This window comes from Pseudophryne corroboree, chromosome 10, assembly GCF_028390025.1.
Source record: "Pseudophryne corroboree isolate aPseCor3 chromosome 10, aPseCor3.hap2, whole genome shotgun sequence".
NCBI classification, from domain to species: domain Eukaryota; kingdom Metazoa; phylum Chordata; class Amphibia; order Anura; family Myobatrachidae; genus Pseudophryne; species Pseudophryne corroboree.
Genome location: NC_086453.1, coordinates 357,451,191 through 357,476,981, shown reverse-complemented (window position 1 = coordinate 357,476,981; position 25,791 = coordinate 357,451,191). Strand labels below are relative to the sequence as shown.

The 25,791-nt window shown below is 46.8% G+C and overlaps 1 protein-coding gene and 1 pseudogene across 1 annotated transcript in view; one reads left to right on the top strand and one right to left on the bottom strand.

Annotated features, from left to right (window-relative positions):
- LOC134965643 (nicotinamide N-methyltransferase-like) overlaps window positions 1-25,791 on the top strand; it is a 90,680-nt gene that overhangs the window by 13,539 nt on the left and 51,350 nt on the right. The window lies entirely within an intron of this gene.
- LOC134968068 (5S ribosomal RNA) lies at window positions 13,902-14,020 on the bottom strand (annotated as a pseudogene).

Sequence of the window (25,791 nt, the reverse complement as noted above, 5' to 3'; positions counted from 1 at the left end):
CAGGCTGTGTGTATAAGGTGTATATGTAACACAAATGCATTCTGTGCTTAGACTTGGGTCCCATCACCATGATATCTCCTTATGGTATGCATTTATTCCAAAATACGGAAAATCCAATATCCAAAATACCTCTGGTCCCAAGCGTTTTGGATAAGGGATACTCAACCTGTATAGGACGATTTGGAATTTATTGCTGTAGTGGTGTTATACTATATAATATTTTTTATATGTCATATATGTGTATTAGGATACTGGCCAGTATCTATGTATTGTAGTGCATTTTTAATGTATTAATATATATATTTAAAGTCAAAGCGCAGTCTCATATTTCTTTGTTCATTTCTATATATTTGGGGATATAGGGATCAAATCCCAGAGATTAGCTGCTCTGACTTAATCAGTGATGGCGCCAGGTGTAAAAATTCTGTTTCTGCATGTTTTGTGGGAGGATTTCTGTTGTCAGCTCTGGCCCAGATCATCCCAGCAGCTGAGTAAATCCTGGGCTGTGCAGAGACTACACAAACTACGGTTTGAGCAGCTCTCAAGCACAGGCGATCGCACACCTGCACACACACCATACCCTCCCCCTATAGGCGTCGACTACCTGCTCTCAGGGGTGCAAAAAATACACCTTAGCGATCAGGTGTGAATTAGGACCATTTTTGTAATGTAATTCTGTTTAAATGACATATAATACTATTGAGAGTTCTTTATGTTGTGGAGTCCTTGGTAAATCTTCCAAGAAGTCCTTATTGTGGAAACCATCCTTGTCTCTTTGGGAAGAGTGGAGTCTTAAAGAGACCTGTAGAGTCAAGAAGAGACAACATACTTCTAAAGAGACTTAGATCTACCTGCAATTTATAAAAGCATACTTACCTTTCAACACCTACCTGAGTGTGACAAATAAGAAGGTAAGGGCTGGTAGGAGAGCAGGGGCCAATTGGTTGAATTTGCCCCCCAGGCTGAGAGTTGCCAGCCAGCCCCTGGATGCAGCATTCTGCATTAGTGGGAACCAGTATATGAGGAAATTATATAATTTGCACAAGAGATGAGCGGGTTCGGTTCTCAGAGAACCGAACCCTACCAGACTCCATGCTCCGAGCCCGGATCCGAGTCAGGCTCAGGGTTTCCCACCTGACTTGGAAACCAGAACGAGGCAGAACGTCATCATCTCGCTGTCAGATTCTCGCGGGGTTTTGATTCCATATAAGGAGCTGCGCATCGCCGCCATTTTCACTCTGGCACTGGAGAGTGTAGAGAGAGGACGTGTTTCCATTTTGTCAGTTTCCCCAGTGTACTCAGTGTCTGTGTCTTGTGCTGCATCTGTCCAGTCACAGTGTTGTGTCCTCTGCTGCCATATGTCCAGTGCTGTCCAGTGGTGCTGTGTTGTGCTGCATCAGTTCAGTGGTGGTGTGCTGTGCTGTATCAGTCCAGTCACAGTGGTGGTGACCTCTGCTGCCATATGTCTAGTGCTGCTATATAATAAGTCACTTACAATGTTGCTGTGTTGTCCTGCATTAGACCAGTGGTAGTGTCCGGTGCATCAGTCAGTCCAGTGGTGGTGTATTGTCCTGCATCAGTCCAATTGTGGTGTCCCTGCGCGACTATATATGTCAAGTGGTACTGCCATATATGTCCAGTGATACAGCTGTATAATTCCAGTAATCCTGCCATATAATTCCAGTAATACTGCTGTATAATTCCAGTTGTACTGTCGTATAATTCCAATAATCTTTCCAGATAATTCCAGTAATACTGTCGTATAATTCCAGTAATTTTGCTGTATAATTCCAGTAATTCTGCCGTATAATTGCAGTGGTGCTGGCGTATAATTCCAGTAATCCTGCTGTATAATTCCAGTGCTACTGGTGTATAATTCCACTAATTCTGCTGTATAATCCCAGTAATCCTGCTGTATAATTCCAGTGGTACTGGCGTATAATTCCAGTAATCCTGCTATATAATTACAGTGGTACTGGCGTATAATTACAGTAATCCTGTCGTATAATTAAAGTAATCCTGCCGTATAATTCCAGTGATTCTGACGTATATTTACAGTGAGCCTGCCGTAGGATTCCATATAAATCCATATACATCTGTATAAATCCAGTCCAGTGTTGCTGCCATATAAATTCAGTGGTGCTGTCCTGTGCCTTATATTATGTTCTGCAAATAAAGGGGTTATTAATATTTAATCCAAATAATTTTTAGAGGTTTTGGCCTGTCATGTGTAGGGGTACGCTCTCCTGTGCTACATATTGTGTTATATAACTCTAGAAAAATAATAGAAAACAAAAATTTGGAGGATAAAATAGGGAAAGATCAATAACCACTTCCTCCTAGTGCTGAAGCTGCTGCCACTAGTCATGACATAGATGATGAAATGCCATCAACGTCGTCTGCCAAGGCCGATGCCCAATGTGATAGTAGAGGGCATGTAAAATCCAAAAAGCCAACGTTCAGTAAAAAGACCAAAAAAAAAATGTTTTTAATGGTCTGAGGAGAAATGTAAACTTGCCAATATGCCATTTACAACACGGAGTGGCAAGAAATGGCAAAGGCACTGGCCTTCACATGAAGATGGAAGCCCTCATCCTCATGCTAGAAAAATTATAAGATTTAAGATGGAAAAAGCTGAGCAAAGAACTGTGCGTTCTAAGATGGTATCACAAATCCCCAAGGAGAGTCCAAGTGTGTCGGCGGTTGCGATGCCTGACCTTCCCAACACTGGATGGGAATAGGAGACTCCTTCCACCATTTGCACGCCCCCTGCAAGTGCTGGAAGGAGCACCCACAGTCCAGTTTCTGATATTCAAATTGAAGATGTCTCTGTTGAAGTACACCAGGATGAGGATATGGGTGTTGCTGGCGCTGAGGAGAAAGTTGACGATGAGGATTATGATGGTGATGTAGTTTGTTTAAAAGAGGCACCAGGGGAGACACCTGGGCAAAATACCAAAAAGTCACCTCTTCAGTGTGGAATTATTCTCCACAAATCCAGACAACAGGTGTCTAGGCATGTGTTCTATCTGTCAATCTGTAATAAGTAGGGGTAAGGTTGTTAACCACCTAGGAACATCCTCCCTTATACGTCACTTGCAGCGCATTCATCATAAGTCAGTGTCAAGTTGTGAAACTTTGGGTAAGAGTGTAAGCATTTCACTGACAGCTAAATCCCTTCTTCCTCTTGTACCCAAGCTCCTGCAAGCCACACCACCAACTCCCTCAATGTCAACTTCCTTCTCAGTCAGGGACGTAATTAGTCCTGCAGGCCATGTCACTGGCAAGACTGAGGAGTACTCTCCTAACCGGGATTCCTCCAGAGGATCCTTGCATGGTATGCCTGCTGTTGTTGCCGCTGCTGTTGTTGCTGCTGGAAGTCGATCGTCATCCCAGAGGGGAAGTCAGAAGACCACTTGTACTACTTCAACTAAGCAATTGACTGTTCAACAGTCCTTTGTGAGGAAGATGAAATATGACAGCAGTTATCCTTTTGCAAAGCAGATAACTGAGGCCTTGATAGCTATGTTGGTGTTAGATGTGCATCCGGTATCCGCCTTTAGTTCAGTAGGACTTAGAGAATTGTTTGAGGTACTGTGTCCCTGGTATCAAATCCCATCTAGGTTCCAATTCACTAGGCAGACGATACCGAGAATGTACAGAGACATCAGAAAAAGTGTCCTCAGTGTCCTACAAATTGCAGTTGTACCCACTGTCCACTTAACCACGGACATGTGGACAAGTGGAACTGGGTAGACTAAGAACTATATGACTGTGACAGCCCACTGGGTAGATGTATTGCCTCCCGCAGCATCAACAACAGCAGCGGCACCAGTAGCAGCATCTTGCAAACGCCAATTCGTTCCTAGGCAGGCTATGCTATGTATCACCACTTTCCATAAGAGGCACACCACTGGCCACCTCTTGCTAAAACTGAGGGTCATCATTGCACATTGGCTTACCACAATTAGACTCTCCTGGGTATTTGTGATATCGGACAACAGCACCAATATTGTGCTTGCATTGCATCTGGGCAGATTCCAGCACGTCCCATGTTTTGCACATACAATTAATTTGGTGGTGCAGAATTTTTTTGAAAAATGACTGGGGTGTGCGTGAGATGCTGTCAGTGGGCCAAAAAATGTGGGCCACTTTTGGCATTCAGCCACCACGTGCTGAAGACTGGTGCACCATCCAACATGCCTAAACCTGCCCTTCTATCACCTAAAGCAAGAGGTAGTAACGAGCTGGAATTCAACATTCTATATGCTTCAGAGGATGGAGGAGCAGCAAAAGGCCATTCAAGCCTATACATCCACCTACAATATAGGCAAAGGAGGGGGAGTGCACCTGACTCAAGTTCAGTGGAGAATGATTTCTGTCTTGTGCAAGGTTCTCCAACCCTTCGAATTTGCCATACGTGAAGTCAGTTCAGACACTGCCAGCTTGAGTCAGGTCATTCCCCTCATCAGGCTTTTGCAAAAGCAGCTGGAGAAATTGAAGGAGGAGCTAAGTCAAAGCAATTCCGCAAAGTATGTGGGACTAGTGGATGGAGCCCTTCATTCGCTTTGGCAGGATTCAAAGGGTGGTTAGTCTTTTGAAATCAGAGCACTACATTTTGACCACCATGCTCGATCCTAGATTTAAAGCCTACATTGTATCTCTCTTTCCAGCAGAAACAAGTCTGCAGAGGTTCAAAGACCTGCTGGTGAGAAAATTGTCAACTCAAGCGGAACGTGACACGTCAACAGCTACTACTTAATTTTCTCTGCAACTGGGGCTGCGAGGAAAAGGATAAGATTTCCGAGCCCACCAGCTGTTCAGCACTTGAGATTCCGATGTCAATTTAGTATTTTTGTTCTCTCATGACCACATCCCAATAGCAGCTATATTAATACAAAGGTCTCATGAAGTGCTCTAAGGTGTAATACTGATGGCTGTAATTACAATGTTTAGACTGCAATAATTAAAAACAGCTGACTAGTAAATACTCACTCAATGAAGTGGTTGTTACTGAAATAAAGTGACCTTATAGAGTTGTATACTATATATCATCAAATCGCAGCTACATTACCTGACTGTGACTACAGATACTCCCAATAAAAGCCGCCCATATAGCCTATAATGATATCAGACACTGAGAGATACATTGTGTGATAATAGAACACTTCAGACAGAGTTTGTGTATGAATCTGTCACACCAGAACCAATTGCAATAATTGTTACCTCTTATGCAAGCTGAAGAACACTAACAGGTATATGGCGTTACTTAGTGGTCTATAAGAACAGCAAGATAATATGTGAAAGATAATAGCCGCTGTACTCACATGGAGTGTATTAAAAAAATGACAAATACTGTAGATAACAGTTCATATTGGATAATTATATATTATACACACATTTTCTCTTCTTTTTCACTATCCTTTATTTTATTTTTCACTGTTTTAGCAATGAAATAATGAGATATTTTAATGCATACCAATAAAGTGATAAACGTTTAATAGAAATTGTTTGGTCCCGTTGCACCTGGTAAACTGATTACCCTCTTCTTCTGTTACATCTCTAATGTATTTACCTTGGTTCTGATTTATGCTTTCAACTACAGATGGGTCCATGTTTATCTTGACCTTTAATAGGGTTAATTGAGACTGGGCAGTGAGACTTAATCCCCTGCTATAATGACTTAATCCCCTGCTGTAATGACTTAATCCCCTGCTGTATTGTTATTTCTTATTGTATTGAAGCTGAGAACAATAGATGAAGGGTTTATGTTAATAAACCATGTTGCGCATAGGTGCAGTAAACTAGCCAAGATAACCGTGACCCCATTGTACAACCAGATCTCATTTCTTTATAATTTATTCAGAAAGTTATTATTAGTGCCAAAAGCCATTGTTATCATTGGCTGAATCCCACCATGGCTAGTAATGTGGAAACATCTAGGGTAAATAATTTGTGAGCCACTTAGTTCAGAGATGGGGACCCTTTGGCCCTCCAGCTGTTGTTGACCTACACATCCCAGCATGCCCTGCAACTGTTTAGCATGGCCAAATAGATGGCACTGACTTAGATGGTCAATAATAAAGTAAATCAGCCAAACATGTCACACCCTGTCCTATAAGGTATATTCTCACAACGATTTCATGTAAATAAATGTAATAACCAGGGGTGTGCAGGCAGGGGAGGCCGGGGAGGCAGAGCCTCACCTGTCATGCTGCCTATTATACTCAGAGTTCTCACTATAACAATGACTGGGAGAACACAAAGAAGAGATGTATAAGTTACAGTATAAGCATCTTCTTTGTTCTAATGCAGTCATCTTTATAGATAAAATTTACCAGAGTTGCCGGGCTCCTGCTATTGCAGGCAGAGATAGAGATGAGGCAGCAGCAGCTCAGCCTCATCTCTCACACTGTCAGACACTGCCTGTACAGATGGGCGGGGCTACACAGCGGCCAATATAACAGCATAGAACAGAATAATGTGAGGCATGCCTCACGGTGGGGGCGTGTGTGAGCTCTGATGGACAGCTCAGATTGCTCATGTGACCAATCCAGGAAGTGAAGAAAGGCAAACAATGGAGTTGAGCTGTTTGGCAGGAGAGGAGGGAAATGGAGACCTGCAGTGCCAGCAGCAGCCACCTGTGCACAGTGACTGGGGGAGTAGCTGCCAGTACCTGGATTCTGTGTGTGTGTGTGTGTGTGTGTGTGTGTGTGTGTGTATCATCTGTAGTGTGTATGTGTGTAATCTGTAGTGTGTGTGTGTGTGTGTGTGTTAGATTTGTAGTGAGTGTGGGGACAGGACCGTGTGTGTGTGTGTGTGTGTGTGTGTGTGTGTGTGTGTGTGTGTATATGTGTGTGTGGTATCTGTAGTGAGTGCTCTCCCTCCTCAGGTGCTGCTGACAATATCACTGATGACTGTATTGACCTATCTAACCTGCTGTACCAGGCCAGCGGTGTTCTGCAGGTGAAGGGCAATGGGGAGCTCCTCACCCAGAAGTTAGTATGCACCAGTTTACTCACAACACTAGGGTGATGGCTGTGACCTGGCTATTACTGTATGTAAGTTTTCCCTGTGTTTGCCTGGATGTAGTGCGGGGGCATAAGAGTTAAATTGTGTAGGGGGTGAGACAGGCTCCTGGCACTGAGAGCCTAATTGTGCCTCCCCAGCCTCTGACCTCACCGCACGTCACTGGTAATAACTCACTTTCTGGTAAGGGGTTCACTACGGCTGGCCGGCGGTCAGGCTCCCGGCGACCAGCATACCGGCGCCGGGAGCCCGACTGCCGGCTTACCGACAGTGTGGCGAGTGCAAATGAGCCCCTTGCGGGCTCGCTGCGCTCGCCATGCTACGGGCACGGTGGCGCGACACTATTTCTCTATCGTCCTAGTGGATGCTGGGGTTCCTGAAAGGACCATGGGGAATAGCGGCTCCGCAGGAGACAGGGCACAAAAAGTAAAGCTTTAGGATCAGGTGGTGTGCACTGGCTCCTCCCCCTATGACCCTCCTCCAAGCCTCAGTTAGGTTTTTGTGCCCGGCCGAGAAGGGTGCAATCTAGGTGGCTCTCCTAAAGAGCTGCTTAGAAAAGTTTAGCTTAGGTTTTTTATTTTACAGTGAGTCCTGCTGGCAACAGGATCACTGCATCGAGGGACTTAGGGGAGAAGAAGTGAACTCACCTGCGTGCAGGATGGATTGGCTTCTTTGGCTACTGGACATTAGCTCCAGAGGGACGATCACAGGTACAGCCTGGATGGTCACCGGAGCCTCGCCGCCGGCCCCCTTGCAGATGCTGAAAAGAGAAGAAGGTCCAGAATCGGCGGCAGAAGACTCCTCAGTCTTCTTAAGGTAGCGCACAGCACTGCAGCTGTGCGCCATTGCTCTCAGCACACTTCACACGGCAGTCACTGAGGGTGCAGGGCGCTGGGAGGGGGGCGCCCTGGGCAGCAATGAAAATCCTTTTTTTGGCAAAAAATAGCTCACATATAGCCTCCGGGGCTATATGGAGATATTTAACCCCTGCCAGAATCCATTTTTAAGCGGGAGACGAGCCTGCCGAAAAGGGGGCAGGGCCTATCTCCTCAGCACACAGCGCCATTTCCTCACACAGTTCCGCTGGTCAGGAAGGCTCCCAGGCTCTCCTCTGCACTGCACTACAGAAACAGGGTTAAATCAAGAGAGGGGGGGCAAAATTTGGCGAAATTGTGATTATATAAAAGCAGCTATAAGGGAGCACTTATTATAAGGCTATCCCTGTAAAATATAGCGCTTTGGTGTGTGCTGGCAAACTCTCCCTCTGTCTCCCCAAGGGGCTAGTGGGGTCCTGTCCTCTATCAGAGCATTCCCTGTGTGTGTGTGCTATATGTCGGTACGTGTGTGTCGACATGTATGAGGACGATGTTGGTGAGGAGGCGGAGCAAATTGCCTGTAATGGTGATGTCACTCTCTAGGGAGTCGACACCGGAATGGATGGCTTATTTATGGAATTACGTGATAATGTCAACACGCTGCAAGGTCGGTTGGCGACATGAGACGGCTGGCAAACAAATTAGTACCTGCCCAGGCGTCTCAAACACCGTCAGGGGCGTTAAAACGTCCTTTTACCTCAGTCGGTCGACAGACACAGACACGGACACTGATTTCAGTGTCGACGGTGAAGAAACAAACGTATTTCCCTTTAGGGCCACACGTTACTTGTTAAGGACAATGAAGGAGGTGTTACATATTTCTGATACTACAAGTACCACAAAAGAGGGTATTATGTGGGATGTGAAAAAAACTACCTGTAGTTTTTCCTGAATCAGATAAATTAAATGAAGTGTGTGATGATGCGTGGGTTTCCCCCGATAGAAAATTATTGGCGGTATACCTTTTCCCGCCAGAAGTTAGGGCGCGTTGGGAAACACCCCTTAGGGTGGATAAGGCGCTCACACGCTTATCAAAACAAGTGGCGGTACCGTCTATAGATAGGGCCGTCCTCAAGGAGCCAGCTGACAGGAGGCTGGAAAATATCATAAAAAGTATATACACACACATACTGGTGTTATACTGCGACCAGCGATCGCCTCAGCCTGGATGTGCAGAGCTGGGGTGGCTTGGTCGGATTCCCTGACTAAAAATATTGATACCCTTGACAGGGACAGTATTTTATTGACTATAGAGCATTTAAAGGATGCATTTCTATATATGCGAGATGCACAGAGGGATATTTGCACTCTGGCATCAAGAGTAAGTGCGATGTCCATATCTGCCAGAAGATGTTTATGGACACGACAGGGGTCAGGTGATGCAGATTCCAAACGGCACAAAGGTATATTGCCGTATAAAGGAAGAGGAGTTTATTTGGGGTCGGTCCATCGGACCTGGTGGCCACGGCAACTGCTGGAAAATCCACCGTTTTTACCCTAAGTCACATCTCTGCAGAAAAAGACACCGTCTTTTCAGCCTCAGTCCTTTCGTCCCTATAAGAGTCATATCTGCCCAGGGATAGAGGAAAGGGAAGAAGACTGCAGCAGGCAGCCCATTCTCAGGAACAGAAGCATTCCACCGCTTCTGCCAAGCTCTCAGCATGACGCTGGGACCGTACAGGACCCCTGGATCCTACAAGTAGTATCCCAGGGGTACAGATTGGAATGTCGAGACGTTTCCCCTTCGCAGGCTCCTGAAGTCTGCTTTACCAAGGTCTCCCTCCGACAAGGAGGCAGTATGGGAAACAATTCACAAGCTGTATTCCCAGCAGGTGATAATCAAATTACCCCTCCTACAACAAGGAAAGGGGTATTATTCCACACTATATTGTGGTACTGAAGCCAGAAGGCTAGGTGAGACCTATTCTAAATCTAAAAAAATTTGAACACTTACAAAGGTTCAAATCAAGATGGAGTCACTCAGAGCAGTGATAACGAACCAGGAAGAAGGGGACTATATAGTGTCCCGGGACATCAGGGATGCTTACCTCCATGTCCCAAATTTGCCCTTCTCAAAGGGTACCTCAGGTTCGTGGTACAGAACTGTCACTATCAGTTTCAGACGCTGCCGTTTGGATTGTCCACGGCACCCCGGGTCTTTACCAAGGTAATGGCCGAAATGATGATTCTTCTGCTTCGAAGAAAAGGCGTCTTAATTATCCCTTACTTGGACGATCTCCTGATAAGGGCAAAGTCCAGGGAACAGTTGGAGGTCGGAGTAGCACTATCTCGGATACTGCTACAACAGCACGGGTGGATTCTAAATATTCCAAAATCGCAGCTGATCCCGACGACACGTCTGCTGTGCCTAGGGATGATTCTGGACACAGTCCAGAAAAAGGTGTTTCTCCCGGAAGAGAAAGCCAGGGAGTTATCCGAGCTAGTCAGGAACCTCCTAAAACCAGGAAAAGTGTCAGTGCATCATTGCACAAGGGTCCTGGTAAAAATGGTGGCTTCCTACGAAGCAATTCCATTCGGCAGATTTCACGCAAGAACTTTTCAGTGGGATCTGCTGGACAAATGGTCCGGATCGCATCTTCAGATGCATCAGCGGATAACCCTATATCCAAGGACAAGGGTGTCTCTCCTGTGGTGGTTACAGAGTGCTCATCTTCTAGAGGGCCGCAGATTCGGCATTCAGGATTGGATGCTGGTGACCACGGAGGCCAGCCCGAGAGGCTGGGGAGCAGTCACACAAGGAAAAAATTTCCAGGGAGTGTGATCAAGTCTGGAGACTTTTCTCCACATAAATATACTGGAGCTAAGGGTAAATTTATAATGCTCTAAGCTTAGCAAGACCTCTGCTTCAAGGTCAGCCGGTATTGATCCAGTGGGAAAAACATCACGGCAGTCGCCCACGTAAACAGACAGGGCGGCACAAGAAGCAGGAGGGCAATGGCAGAAACTGCAAGGACTTTTCGCTGGGCGGAAAATCATGTGATAGCACTGTCAGCAGTGTTTCATTCCGGGAAGGGAAACTGGGAAGCAGACTTCCTCAGCAGGCACGACCTCCACCCGGGAGAGTGGAAACTTCATCGGGAAGGTTTTCCACATGATTGTAAACCGTTGGGAAATACCAAAGGTGGACATGATGGCGTCCCCTCTGAACAAAAAACGGGACAGGTATTGCGCCAGGTCAAGAGACCCTCAGGCAATAGCTGTGGACGTTCTGGTAACACCGTGGGTGTACCAGTCGGTGTATGTGTTCCCTCCTCTGCTTCTCATACCTAAGGTACTGAGAATTACAAGACGTAGAGGAGTATGAACTATACTCATGGCTCCGGATTGGCCAAGAAGGACTTGGTACCCGGAACTTCAAGAGATGCTCACAGAGGACTTATGGCCTCTGCCGCTAAGAAGGGACTTGCTTCAGCAAGTACCATGTCTGTTCCAAGACTTACCGCAGCTGCGTTTGACGGCATGGCGGTGGAACGCCGGATCCTAAGGGAAAAAGGCAGTCCGGAAGAGGTCATTCCTACCCTGGTCAAAGCCAGAAAGGAGGTGACCGCACAACATTATCACCACATGTGGCGAAAATATGTTGCGTGGTGTGAGGCCAGGAAGGCCCCACGAAGAAATTTCAACTCGGTCGATTCCTGCATTTCCTGCAAACAGGAGTGTCTATGGGCCTCAAATTGGGGTCCATTAAGGTTCAAATTTCGGCCCTGTCGATTTTCTTCCAGAAAGAATTGGCTTCAGTTCCTGAAGTCCAGAAGTTTGTCAAGGGAGTATTGCATATACAACCCCCTTTTGTGCCTCCAGTGGCACTGTGGGATCTCAACGTAGTTCTGGGATTCCTCAAATCACATTGGTTTAAAACCAGTCAAATCTGTGGATTTGAAGCATCTCACATGAAAAGTGACCATGCTCTTGGACCTGGCCTGGACCAGGCGAGTGTCAAATTGGTGTTTTTTTTCTCAAAAAAAGCCCATATCTGTTTGTCCATTTGGACAGGGCAGAGCTGCGGACTCGTCCCCAGTTCTCTCCCTAAGGTGGTGTCAGTGTTTCACCTGAACCAGCTTATTGTGGTGCCTTGCGCCTACTAGGGACTTGGAGGACTCCAAGTTGCTAGATGTTGTCAGGGCCCTGAAAATATAGGTTTCCAGGACGGCTGGAGTCAGGAAAACTGACTTGCTGTTATCCTGTATGCACCCAACAAACTGGGTGCTCTTGCTTCTAAGCAGACTATTGCTAGTTGGATGTGTAATACAATTCAGCTTGCACATTCTGTGGCAGGCCTGCCACAGCCAAAATATGTAAATGCCCATTCCACAAGGAAGGTGGGCTCATCTTGGGCGGCTGCCCGAGGGGTCTCGGCTTTACAACTTTGCCGAGCGGCTATTTAGTCAGGGGCAAACACGTTTGTAAATCCTACAAATTTGATACCCTGGCTAAGGAGGACCTGGAGTTCTCTCATTCGGTGCTGCAGAGTCATCCGCACTCTCCCGCCCGTTTGGGAGCTTTGGTATAATCCCCATGGTCCTTTCAGGAACCCCAGCATCCACTAGGACGATAGAGAAAATAAGAATTTACTTACCGATAATTCTATTTCTCGGAGTCCGTAGTGGATGCTGGGCGCCCATCCCAAGTGCGGATTATCTGCAATACTTGTACATAGTTACAAAAATCGGGTTATTATTGTTGTGAGCCATCTTTTCAGAGGCTCCGCTGTTATCATACTGTTAACTGGGTTCAGATCACAGGTTGTACAGTGTGATTGGTGTGGCTGGTATGAGTCTTACCCGGGATTCAAAATCCTTCCTTATTGTGTACGCTCGTCCGGGCACAGTATCCTAACTGAGGCTTGGAGGAGGGTCATAGGGGGAGGAGCCAGTGCACACCACCTGATCCTAAAGCTTTACTTTTTGTGCCCTGTCTCCTGCGGAGCCGCTATTCCCCATGGTCCTTTCAGGAACCCCAGCATCCACTACGGACTCCGAGAAATAGAATTATCGGTAAGTAAATTCTTATTTTTATTCTCCCTCTATGGGGGTCGTGGACTCCCACGAGGGAAAATAAGTGTCGGTATGCCGGCGGTCAGGCTCCCGGCGCCGGTATACTGAGCACCGGGAGCCCGACCGCCGGCATACAGAAGACCACACCTGGTAAGGGCTGATAAAGCGTCAGGTGTCTTGTCAGATCATCCTTCTTTCTCCATGATAAGAGTCACGCTACTTGGTGACTTGATAGCTCTATACTTTTTGGGTGGTTTTTTTTTTGAGATCTGCACTGGAACAGATTGTACATTGCTTGATAAGAAATATATAGTACTAGTGAAATTTCTAATTGCAGTTTAAACCAACATAAAGCTGCCAATTTCGCCTCAAAAGGCTTTAAGGACAGAACAACGGTTGGTGGTGCTCCCGGACATTTATAGCAGAAAGAGCTAATATGGGTGGTTTTGCAAAGAAGCAAAAGACAGAGCTGTTTGATATGTCTCTCTGGGGCACACTTTGTAAATTGATTTAATGACAAGGTTATGTAACGATAGAGTATATATAAAGCATTAAAACGTAACTTTTATTTAATTTTACAGACGAAAAAGTTTAATTAATTATATGAAAAAAAGGGCATTGCTGTATGAAACAGCAAAAAGGGTTAAAACAAGTATTAAATAGTGTATAACAACGACGATATAATGATGATATGTCACTCGCCTATTGAAAAATAGGTGACAGAAAATTTGTCTGCACACCCTCTGGATTCTCAGCGAGTATTATTGTAAGACATATGTCCACTGCGAAAATGAAAGTTCTTGTTATCTCTATGAGTTTATGATTGAAAATACACATGTATATTTCATATGAGAGACACAAGAAGGAAAAACCGGCTTTTTTATTATCGGACTCCTTTTGATGTGATCAACTCTACTACGTATTCTGCAGTATTGTCTGACAAATAGGTTCTGCTGCTCAATGAAAGGTATGTACCTTGAAAAGACTACAGTACCCAGTATACCCAGAGGGTCACCCTTTCTGGTACTGACCGGGCCCAATGCTGCTTGGCTTCCAAGATCAGACGAGATCGGGCAGATCCAGCATGGTATGACTGTAGAAGATGTGGTAAACACCTCTCAGCATACTTGCTGCTGATAGTGTGACCAGTGACCAGTGCCACCAGTTTAGTTACTAGTACAGAGAGACACAAATTTTGGGGAGCATATAGGAGGAGTACTACTTGCTGCTGATAGTGTGACCAGTGACCAGTGCCACCAGTTTAGTTACTAGTACAGAGAGACACAAATTTTGGGGAGCATATAGGAGGAGTACTACTTGCTGCTGATAGTGTAACCAGTGACCAGTGCCACCAGTTTACTAGTACAGAGAGACACAAATTTTGGGGAGCATATAGGAGGAGTACTACTTGCTGATGATAGTGTGACCAGTGACCAGTGCCACCAGTTTAGTTACTAGTACAGAGAGACACAAATTTTGGGGAGCATATAGGAGGAGTACTACTTGCTGCTGATAGTGTGACCAGTGACCAGTGCCACCAGCTTAGTTACTAGTACAGAGAGACACAAATTTTGGGGAGCATATAGGAGGAGTACTACTTGCTGCTGATAGTGTAACCAGTGACCAGTGCCACCAGTTTACTAGTACAGAGAGACACAAATTTTGGGGAGCATATAGGAGGAGTACTACTTGCTGATGATAGTGTGACCAGTGACCAGTGCCACCAGTTTAGTTACTAGTACAGAGAGACACAAATTTTGGGGAGCATATAGGAGGAGTACTACTTACTGCTGATAGTGTGACCAGTGACCAGTGCCACCAGTTTACTAGTACAGAGAGACACAAATTTTTGGGAGCATATAGGAGGAGTACTACTTGCTGCTGATAGTGTGACCAGTGACCAGTGCCACCAGTTTACTAGTACAGAGAGACACAAATGTTGGGGAGCATATAGGAGGAGTACTACTTGCTGCTGATAGTGTGACCAGTGACCAGTGCCACCAGTTTAATTAATCCGTTCTCTACCTGAAAAAAAACTAGAGATGAGCGGGTTCGGTTTCTCTGAATCCGAACCCGCACGAACTTCATGTTTTTTTTCACGGGTCCGAGCGACTCGGATCTTCCCGCCTTGCTCGGTTAACCCGAGCGCGCCCGAACGTCATCATGACGCTGTCGGATTCTCGCGAGACTCGGATTCTATATAAGGAGCCGCGCGTCGCCGCCATTTTCACACGTGCATTGAGATTGATAGGGAGAGGACGTGGCTGGCGTCCTCTCCGTTATAGTAGAAAAGAGTAAAGACTGAGTGACTTAGTTATAATTGTGGGGAGGATTGGGGACGGGGAGCAGCTGTTAGGGAGTACAGTGATTTAGATTAGGAGAGAGAGAGAGAGAGAGAGATTGACCTGATTTACTGGAGCTTAGGAGTACTGTAGAAGAGAGTGCAGAGTTTACTAGTGACTGACCACAGTGACCACCAGACAGTGCAGTTTTATTTAATATATCCGTTCTCTGCCTGAAAAAAACGATACACACAGTGACTCAGTCACATACCATATCTGTGTGCACTGCTCAGCCCAGTGTGCTGCATCATCTATGTATATATTATATATCTGACTGTGCTCAGCTCACACAGCTTATAATTGTGGGGGAGACTGGGGAGCACTGCAGTGCCAGTTATAGGTTATAGCAGGAGCCAGGAGTACAAGACAGTCACATACCATATCTGTGTGCACTGCTCAGCCCAGTGTGCTGCATCATCTATGTATATATTATATATCTGACTGTGCTCAGCTCACACAGCTTATAATTGTGGGGGAGACTGGGGAGCACTGCAGTGCCAGTTATAGGTTATAGCAGGAGCCAGGAGTACATATTATATTAAAATTAAACAGTGCACACTTTTGCTGCAGGAGTGCCACTGCCAGTGTGACTGACCAGTGACCTGACCACACTGACCACCAGTATAGTTAGTAGTATACTATATTGTGATTGCCTGAAAAAGTTAAACACTCGTCGTGTGACTTCACTTGTGTGGTGTTTTTTTTTTTATTCTATAAAAAACTCATTCTGCTGACAGACAGTGTCCAGCAGGTCCGTCATTATATAATATATATACCTGTCCGGCTGCAGTAGTGATATATATATATTTTTTATATCATTATTTATCATCCAGTCGCAGCAGACACAGTGCGGTAGTTCACGGCTGTAGCTACCTCTGTGTCGGCACTCGGCAGTCCGTCCATAATTGTATACCACCTACCCGTGGTTTTTTTTTCTTTCTTCTTTATACATACATACTACGACATCTCTTTATCAACCAGTCTATATTAGCAGCAGACACAGTACAGTACGGTAGTTCACGGCTGTGGCTACCTCTGTGTCGGCACTCGGCAGTCCGTCCATAATTGTATACCACCTAACCGTGTTTTTTTTTTCTTTCTTCTTTATACATACATACTACGACATCTCTTTATCAACCAGTCTATATTAGCAGCAGACACAGTACAGTACGGTAGTTCACGGCTGTGGCTACCTCTGTGTCGGCACTCGGCAGTCCGTCCATAATTGTATACCACCTACCCGTGGTTTTTTTTTCTTTCTTCTTTATACATACATACTACGACATCTCTTTATCAACCAGTCTATATTAGCAGCAGACACAGTACAGTACGGTAGTTCACGGCTGTGGCTACCTCTGTGTCGGCACTCGGCAGTCCGTCCATAATTGTATACCACCTACCCGTGGTTTTTTTTTCTTTCTTCTTTATACATACATACTACGACATCTCTTTATCAACCAGTCTATATTAGCAGCAGACACAGTACAGTACGGTAGTTCACGGCTGTGGCTACCTCTGTGTCGGCACTCGGCAGTCCGTCCATAATTGTATACCACCTAACCGTGGTTTTTTTTTCTTTCTTCTTTATACATACATACTACGACATCTCTTTATCAACCAGTCTATATTAGCAGCAGACACAGTACAGTACGGTAGTTCACGGCTGTGGCTACCTCTGTGTCGGCACTCGGCAGTCCGTCCATAATTGTATACCACCTAACCGTGTTTTTTTTTTCTTTCTTCTTTATACGTACATACTACGACATCTCTTTATCAACCAGTCTATATTAGCAGCAGACACAGTACAGTACGGTAGTTCACGGCTGTGGCTACCTCTGTGTCGGCACTCGGCAGTCCGTCCATAATTGTATACCACCTAACCGTGGTTTTTTTTTCTTTCTTCTTTATACGTACATACTACGACATCTCTTTATCAACCAGTCTATATTAGCAGCAGACACAGTACAGTACGGTAGTTCACGGCTGTGGCTACCTCTGTGTCGGCACTCGGCAGTCCGTCCATAATTGTATACCACCTAACCGTGGTTTTTTTTTCTTTCTTCTTTATACGTACATACTACGACATCTCTTTATCAACCAGTCTATATTAGCAGCAGACACAGTACAGTACGGTAGTTCACGGCTGTGGCTACCTCTGTGTCGGCACTCGGCAGTCCGTCCATAATTGTATACCACCTACCCGTGGTTTTTTTTTCTTTCTTCTTTATACATACATACTACGACATCTCTTTATCAACCAGTCTATATTAGCAGCAGACACAGTACAGTACGGTAGTTCACGGCTGTGGCTACCTCTGTGTCGGCACTCGGCAGTCCGTCCATAATTGTATTCCACCTAACCGTGGTTTTTTTTTCTTTCTTCTTTATACATACATACTACGACATCTCTTTATCAACCAGTCTATATTAGCAGCAGACACAGTACAGTACGGTAGTTCACGGCTGTGGCTACCTCTGTGTCGGCACTCGGCAGTCCGTCCATAATTGTATACCACCTAACCGTGGTTTTTTTTTCTTTCTTCTTTATACGTACATACTACGACATCACTTTATCAACCAGTCTATATTAGCAGCAGACACAGTACAGTACGGTAGTTCACGGCTGTGGCTACCTCTGTGTCGGCACTCGGCAGTCCGTCCATAATTGTATACCACCTAACCGTGGTTTTTTTTTCTTTCTTCTTTATACGTACATACTACGACATCTCTTTATCAACCAGTCTATATTAGCAGCAGACACAGTACAGTACGGTAGTTCACGGCTGTGGCTACCTCTGTGTCGGCACTCGGCAGTCCGTCCATAATTGTATACCACCTAACCGTGGTTTTTTTTTCTTTCTTCTTTATACGTACATACTACGACATCTCTTTATCAACCAGTCTATATTAGCAGCAGACACAGTACAGTACGGTAGTTCACGGCTGTGGCTACCTCTGTGTCGGCACTCAGCAGTCCGTCCATAATTGTATTCCACCTAACCGTGGTTTTTTTTTCTTTCTTCTTTATACATACATACTACGACATCTCTTTATCAACCAGTCTATATTAGCAGCAGACACAGTACAGTACGGTAGTTCACGGCTGTGGCTACCTCTGTGTCGGCACTCGGCAGTCCGTCCATAATTGTATACCACCTAACCGTGGTTTTTTTTTCTTTCTTCTTTATACGTACATACTACGACATCTCTTTATCAACCAGTCTATATTAGCAGCAGACACAGTACAGTACGGTAGTTCACGGCTGTGGCTACCTCTGTGTCGGCACTCGGCAGTCCGTCCATAATTGTATACCACCTAACCGTGGTTTTTTTTTCTTTCTTCTTTATACGTACATACTACGACATCTCTTTATCAACCAGTCTATATTAGCAGCAGACACAGTACAGTACGGTAGTTCACGGCTGTGGCTACCTCTGTGTCGGCACTCGGCAGTCCGTCCATAATTGTATACCACCTACCCGTGGTTTTTTTTTTTTCTTCTTTATACGTACATACTACGACATCTCTTTATCAACCAGTCTATATTAGCAGCAGACACAGTACAGTACGGTAGTTCACGGCTGTGGCTACCTCTGTGTCGGCACTCGGCAGTCCGTCCATAATTGTATACTAGTATCCATCCATCTCCATTGTTTACCTGAGGTGCCTTTTAGTTGTGCCTATTAAAATATGGAGAACAAAAATGTTGAGGTTCCAAAATTAGGGAAAGATCAAGATCCACTTCCACCTCGTGCTGAAGCTGCTGCCACTAGTCATGGCCGAGACGATGAAATGCCAGCAACGTCGTCTGCCAAGGCCGATGCCCAATGTCATAGTACAGAGCATGTCAAATCCAAAACACCAAATATCAGTAAAAAAAGGACTCCAAAACCTAAAATAAAATTGTCGGAGGAGAAGCGTAAACTTGCCAATATGCCATTTACCACACGGAGTGGCAAGGAACGGCTGAGGCCCTGGCCTATGTTCATGGCTAGTGGTTCAGCTTCACATGAGGATGGAAGCAATCAGCCTCTCGCTAGAAAAATGAAAAGACTCAAGCTGGCAAAAGCACAGCAAAGAACTGTGCATTCTTCGAAATCCCAAATCCACAAGGAGAGTCCAATTGTGTCGGTTGCGATGCCTGACCTTCCCAACACTGGACGTGAAGAGCATGCGCCTTCCACCATTTGCACGCCCCCTGCAAGTGCTGGAAGGAGCACCCGCAGTCCAGTTCCTGATAGTCAGATTGAAGATGTCAGTGTTGAAGTACACCAGGATGAGGAGGATATGGGTGTTGCTGGCGCTGGGGAGGAAATTGACCAGGAGGATTCTGATGGTGAGGTGGTTTGTATAAGTCAGGCACCCGGGGAGACACCTGTTGTCCGTGGGAGGAATATGGCCGTTGACATGCCAGGTGAAAATACCAAAAAAATCAGCTCTTCGGTGTGGAGGTATTTCAACAGAAATGCTGACAACAGGTGTCAAGCCGTGTGTTCCCTTTGTCAAGCTGTAATAAGTAGGGGTAAGGACGTTAACCACCTCGGAACATCCTCCCTTATACGTCACCTGCAGCGCATTCATAATAAGTCAGTGACAAGTTCAAAAACTTTGGGTGACAGCGGAAGCAGTCCACTGACCAGTAAATCCCTTCCTCTTGTAACCAAGCTCACGCAAACCACCCCACCAACTCCCTCAGTGTCAATTTCCTCCTTCCCCAGGAATGCCAATAGTCCTGCAGGCCATGTCACTGGCAATTCTGACGATTCCTCTCCTGCCTGGGATTCCTCCGATGCATCCTTGCATGTAACGCCTACTGCTGCTGGCGCTGCTGTTGTTGCTGCTGGGAGTCGATGGTCATCCCAGAGGGGAAGTCGTAAGACCACTTTTACTACTTCCACCAAGCAATTGACTGTCCAACAGTCCTTTGCGAGGAAGATGAAATATCACAGCAGTCATCCTACTGCAAAGCGGATTACTGAGGCCTTGGCATCCTGGGTGGTGAGAACCGTGGTTCCGGTATCCATCATTACTGCAGAGCCAACTAGAGACTTGTTGGAGGTACTGTGTCCCCGGTACCAAATACCATCTAGGTTCCATTTCTCTAGGCAGGCGATACCGAAAATTTACACAGACCTCAGAAAAAGAGTCACCAGTGTCCTAAAAAATGCAGCTGTACCCAATGTCCACTTAACCACGGACATGTGGACAAGTGGAGCAGGGCAGGGTCAGGACTATATGACTGTGACAGCCCACTGGGTAGATGTATGGACTCCCGCTGCAAGAACAGCAGCGGCGGCACCAGTAGCAGCATCTCGCAAACGCCAACTCTTTCCTAGGCAGGCTACGCTTTGTATCACCGCTTTCCAGAATATGCACACAGCTGAAAACCTCTTACGGCAACTGAGGAAGATCATCGCGGAATGGCTTACCCCAATTGGACTCTCCTGTGGATTTGTGGCATCGGACAACGCCAGCAATATTGTGTGTGCATTAAATATGGGCAAATTCCAGCACGTCCCATGTTTTGCACATACCTTGAATTTGGTGGTGCAGAATTATTTAAAAAACGACAGGGGCGTGCAAGAGATGCTGTCGGTGGCCAGAAGAATTGCGGGACACTTTCGGCGTACAGGCACCACGTACAGAAGACTGGAGCACCACCAAAAACTACTGAACCTGCCCTGCCATCATCTGAAGCAAGAAGTGGTAACGAGGTGGAATTCAACCCTCTATATGCTTCAGAGGTTGGAGGAGCAGCAAAAGGCCATTCAAGCCTATACAATTGAGCACGATATAGGAGGTGGAATGCACCTGTCTCAAGCGCAGTGGAGAATGATTTCAACGTTGTGCAAGGTTCTGATGCCCTTTGAACTTGCCACACGTGAAGTCAGTTCAGACACTGCCAGCCTGAGTCAGGTCATTCCCCTCATCAGGCTTTTGCAGAAGAAGCTGGAGACATTGAAGGAGGAGCTAACACGGAGCGATTCCGCTAGGCATGTGGGACTTGTGGATGGAGCCCTTAATTCGCTTAACAAGGATTCACGGGTGGTCAATCTGTTGAAATCAGAGCACTACATTTTGGCCACCGTGCTCGATCCTAGATTTAAAGCCTACCTTGGATCTCTCTTTCCGGCAGACACAAGTCTGCTGGGGTTGAAAGACCTGCTGGTGAGAAAATTGTCAAGTCAAGCGGAACGCGACCTGTCAACATCTCCTCCTTCACATTATCCCGCAACTGGGGGTGCGAGGAAAAGGCTCAGAATTCCGAGCCCACCCGCTGGCGGTGATGCAGGGCAGTCTGGAGCGACTGCTGATGCTGACATCTGGTCCGGACTGAAGGACCTGACAACGATTACGGACATGTCGTCTACTGTCACTGCATATGATTCTCTCACCATTGAAAGAATGGTGGAGGATTATATGAGTGACCGCATCCAAGTAGGCACGTCACACAGTCCATACTTATACTGGCAGGAAAAAGAGGCAATTTGGAGGCCATTGCACAAACTGGCTTTATTCTACCGAAGTTGTCCTCCCACAAGTGTGTACTCCGAAAGAGTGTTTAGTGCTGCCGCTCACCTTGTCAGCAATCGGCGTACGAGGTTACATCCAGAAAATGTGGAGAAGATGATGTTCATTAAAAAGAATTATAATCAATTCCTCCGCGGAGACATTGACCAGCAGCAATTGCCTCCACAAAGTACACAGGGAGCTGAGATGGTGGATTCCAGTGGGGACGAATTGATAATCTGTGAGGAGGGGGATGTACACGGTGATATATCGGAGGATGATGATGAGGTGGACATCTTGCCTCTGTAGAGCCAGTTTGTGCAAGGAGAGATTAATTGCTTCTTTTTTGGGGGGGGTCCAAACCAACCCGTCATATCAGTCACAGTCGTGTGGCAGACCCTGTCACTGAAATGATGGGTTGGTTAAAGTGTGCATGTCCTGTTTTGTTTATACAACATAAGGGTGGGTGGAGGGCCCAAGGACAATTCCATCTTGCACCTCTTTTTTCTTTCTTTTTCTTTGCGTCATGTGCTGTTTGGGGAGGGTTTTTTGGAAGGGACATCCTGCGTGACACTGCAGTGCCACTCCTAAATGGGCCCGGTGTTTGTGTCGGCCACTAGGGTCGCTTATCTTACTCACACAGTCAGCTACCTCATTGCGCCTCTTTTTTTCTTTGCGTCATGTGCTGTTTGGGGAGGGTTTTTTGGAAGGGACATCCTGCGTGACACTGCAGTGCCACTCCTAAATGGGCCCGGTGTTTGTGTCGGCCACTAGGGTCGTTTATCTTACTCACACAGTCAGCTACCTCATTGCGCCTCTTTTTTTCTTTGCGTCATGTGCTGTTTGGGGAGGGTTTTTTGGAAGGGACATCCTGCGTGACACTGCAGTGCCACTCCTAAATGGGCCCGGTGTTTGTGTCGGCCACTAGGGTCGCTTATCTTACTCACACAGTCAGCTACCTCATTGCGCCTCTTTTTTTCTTTGCGTCATGTGCTGTTTGGGGAGGGTTTTTTGGAAGGGACATCCTGCGTGACACTGCAGTGCCACTCCTAAATGGGCCCGGTGTTTGTGTCGGCCACTAGGGTCGCTTATCTTACTCACACAGTCAGCTACCTCATTGCGCCTCTTTTTTTCTTTGCGTCATGTGCTGTTTGGGGAGGGTTTTTTGGAAGGGACATCCTGCGTGACACTGCAGTGCCACTCCTAAATGGGCCCGGTGTTTGTGTCGGCCACTAGGGTCGCTTATCTTACTCACACAGTCAGCTACCTCATTGCGCCTCTTTTTTTCTTTGCGTCATGTGCTGTTTGGGGAGGGTTTTTTGGAAGGGACATCCTGCGTGACACTGCAGTGCCACTCCTAAATGGGCCCGGTGTTTGTGTCGGCCACTAGGGTCGCTTATCTTACTCACACAGTCAGTTACCTCATTGCGCCTCTTTTTTTCTTTGCGTCATGTGCTGTTTGGGGAGGGTTTTTTGGAAGGGACATCCTGCGTGACACTGCAGTGCCACTCCTAAATGGGCCCGGTGTTTGTGTCGGCCACTAGGGTCGCTTATCTTACTCACAGTCAGCTACCTCATTGCGCCTCTTTTTTTCTTTGCGTCATGTGCTGTTTGGGGAGGGTTTTTTGGAAGGGACATCCTGCATGACACTGCAGTGCCACTCCTAAATGGGCCCGGTGTTTGTGTCGGCCACTAGGGTCGCTTATCTTACTCACACAGTCAGCTACCTCATTGCGCCTCTTTTTTTCTTTGCGTCATGTGCTGTTTGGGGAGGGTTTTTTGGAAGGGACATCCTGCGTGACACTGCAGTGCCACTCCTAAATGGGCCCGGTGTTTGTGTCGGCCACTAGGGTCGCTTATCTTACTCACACAGTCAGCTACCTCATTGCGCCTCTTTTTTTCTTTGCGTCATGTGCTGTTTGGGGAGGGTTTTTTGGAAGGGACATCCTGCATGACACTGCAGTGCCACTCCTAAATGGGCCCGGTGTTTGTGTCGGCCACTAGGGTCGCTTATCTTACTCACACAGTCAGCTACCTCATTGCGCCTCTTTTTTTCTTTGCGTCATGTGCTGTTTGGGGAGGGTTTTTTGGAAGGGACATCCTGCGTGACACTGCAGTGCCACTCCTAAATGGGCCCGGTGTTTGTGTCGGCCACTAGGGTCGCTTATCTTACTCACACAGTCAGCTACCTCATTGCGCCTCTTTTTTTCTTTGCGTCATGTGCTGTTTGGGGAGGGTTTTTTGGAAGGGACATCCTGCATGACACTGCAGTGCCACTCCTAAATGGGCCCGGTGTTTGTGTCGGCCACTAGGGTCGCTTATCTTACTCACACAGTCAGCTACCTCATTGCGCCTCTTTTTTTCTTTGCGTCATGTGCTGTTTGGGGAGGGTTTTTTGGAAGGGACATCCTGCGTGACACTGCAGTGCCACTCCTAAATGGGCCCGGTGTTTGTGTCGGCCACTAGGGTCGCTTATCTTACTCACACAGTCAGCTACCTCATTGCGCCTCTTTTTTTCTTTGCGTCATGTGCTGTTTGGGGAGGGTTTTTTGGAAGGGACATCCTGCGTGACACTGCAGTGCCACTCCTAAATGGGCCCGGTGTTTGTGTCGGCCACTAGGGTCGCTTATCTTACTCACACAGTCAGCTACCTCATTGCGCCTCTTTTTTTCTTTGCGTCATGTGCTGTTTGGGGAGGGTTTTTTGGAAGGGACATCCTGCGTGACACTGCAGTGCCACTCCTAAATGGGCCCGGTGTTTGTGTCGGCCACTAGGGTCGCTTATCTTACTCACACAGTCAGCTACCTCATTGCGCCTCTTTTTTTCTTTGCGTCATGTGCTGTTTGGGGAGGGTTTTTTGGAAGGGACATCCTGCGTGACACTGCAGTGCCACTCCTAAATGGGCCCGGTGTTTGTGTCGGCCACTAGGGTCGCTTATCTTACTCACACAGTCAGCTACCTCATTGCGCCTCTTTTTTTCTTTGCGTCATGTGCTGTTTGGGGAGGGTTTTTTGGAAGGGACATCCTGCGTGACACTGCAGTGCCACTCCTAAATGGGCCCGGTGTTTGTGTCGGCCACTAGGGTCGCTTATCTTACTCACACAGTCAGCTACCTCATTGCGCCTCTTTTTTTCTTTGCGTCATGCTGCTGTTTGGGGAGGGTTTTTTGGAAGGACATCCTGCGTGACACTGCAGTGACACTCCTAAATGTGCCCGGTGTTTGTGTCGGCCACTAGGGTCGCTTATCTTACTCACACAGTCAGCTACCTCATTGCGCCTCTTTTTTTCTTTGCGTCATGTGCTGTTTGGGGAGGGTTTTTTGGAAGGGACATCCTGCGTGACACTGCAGTGCCACTCCTAAATGGGCCCGGTGTTTGTGTCGGCCACTAGGGTCGCTTATCTTACTCACACAGTCAGCTACCTCATTGCGCCTCTTTTTTTCTTGCGTCATGTGCTGTTTGGGGAGGGTTTTTTGGAAGGGACATCCTGCGTGACACTGCAGTGCCACTCCTAAATGGGCCCGGTGTTTGTGTCGGCCACTAGGGTCGCTTATCTTACTCACACAGTCAGCTACCTCATTGCGCCTCTTTTTTTCTTTGCGTCATGTGCTGTTTGGGGAGGGTTTTTTGGAAGGGACATCCTGCGTGACACTGCAGTGCCACTCCTAAATGGGCCCGGTGTTTGTGTCGGCCACTAGGGTCGCTTATCTTACTCACACAGTCAGCTACCTCATTGCGCCTCTTTTTTTCTTTGCGTCATGTGCTGTTTGGGGAGGGTTTTTTGGAAGGGACATCCTGCGTGACACTGCAGTGCCACTCCTAAATGGGCCCGGTGTTTGTGTCGGCCACTAGGGTCGCTTATCTTACTCACACAGTCAGCTACCTCATTGCGCCTCTTTTTTTCTTTGCGTCATGTGCTGTTTGGGGAGTGTTTTTTGGAAGGGCCATCCTGCGTGACACTGCAGTGCCACTCCTAAATGGGCCCGGTGTTTGTGTCGGCCACTAGGGTCGCTTATCTTA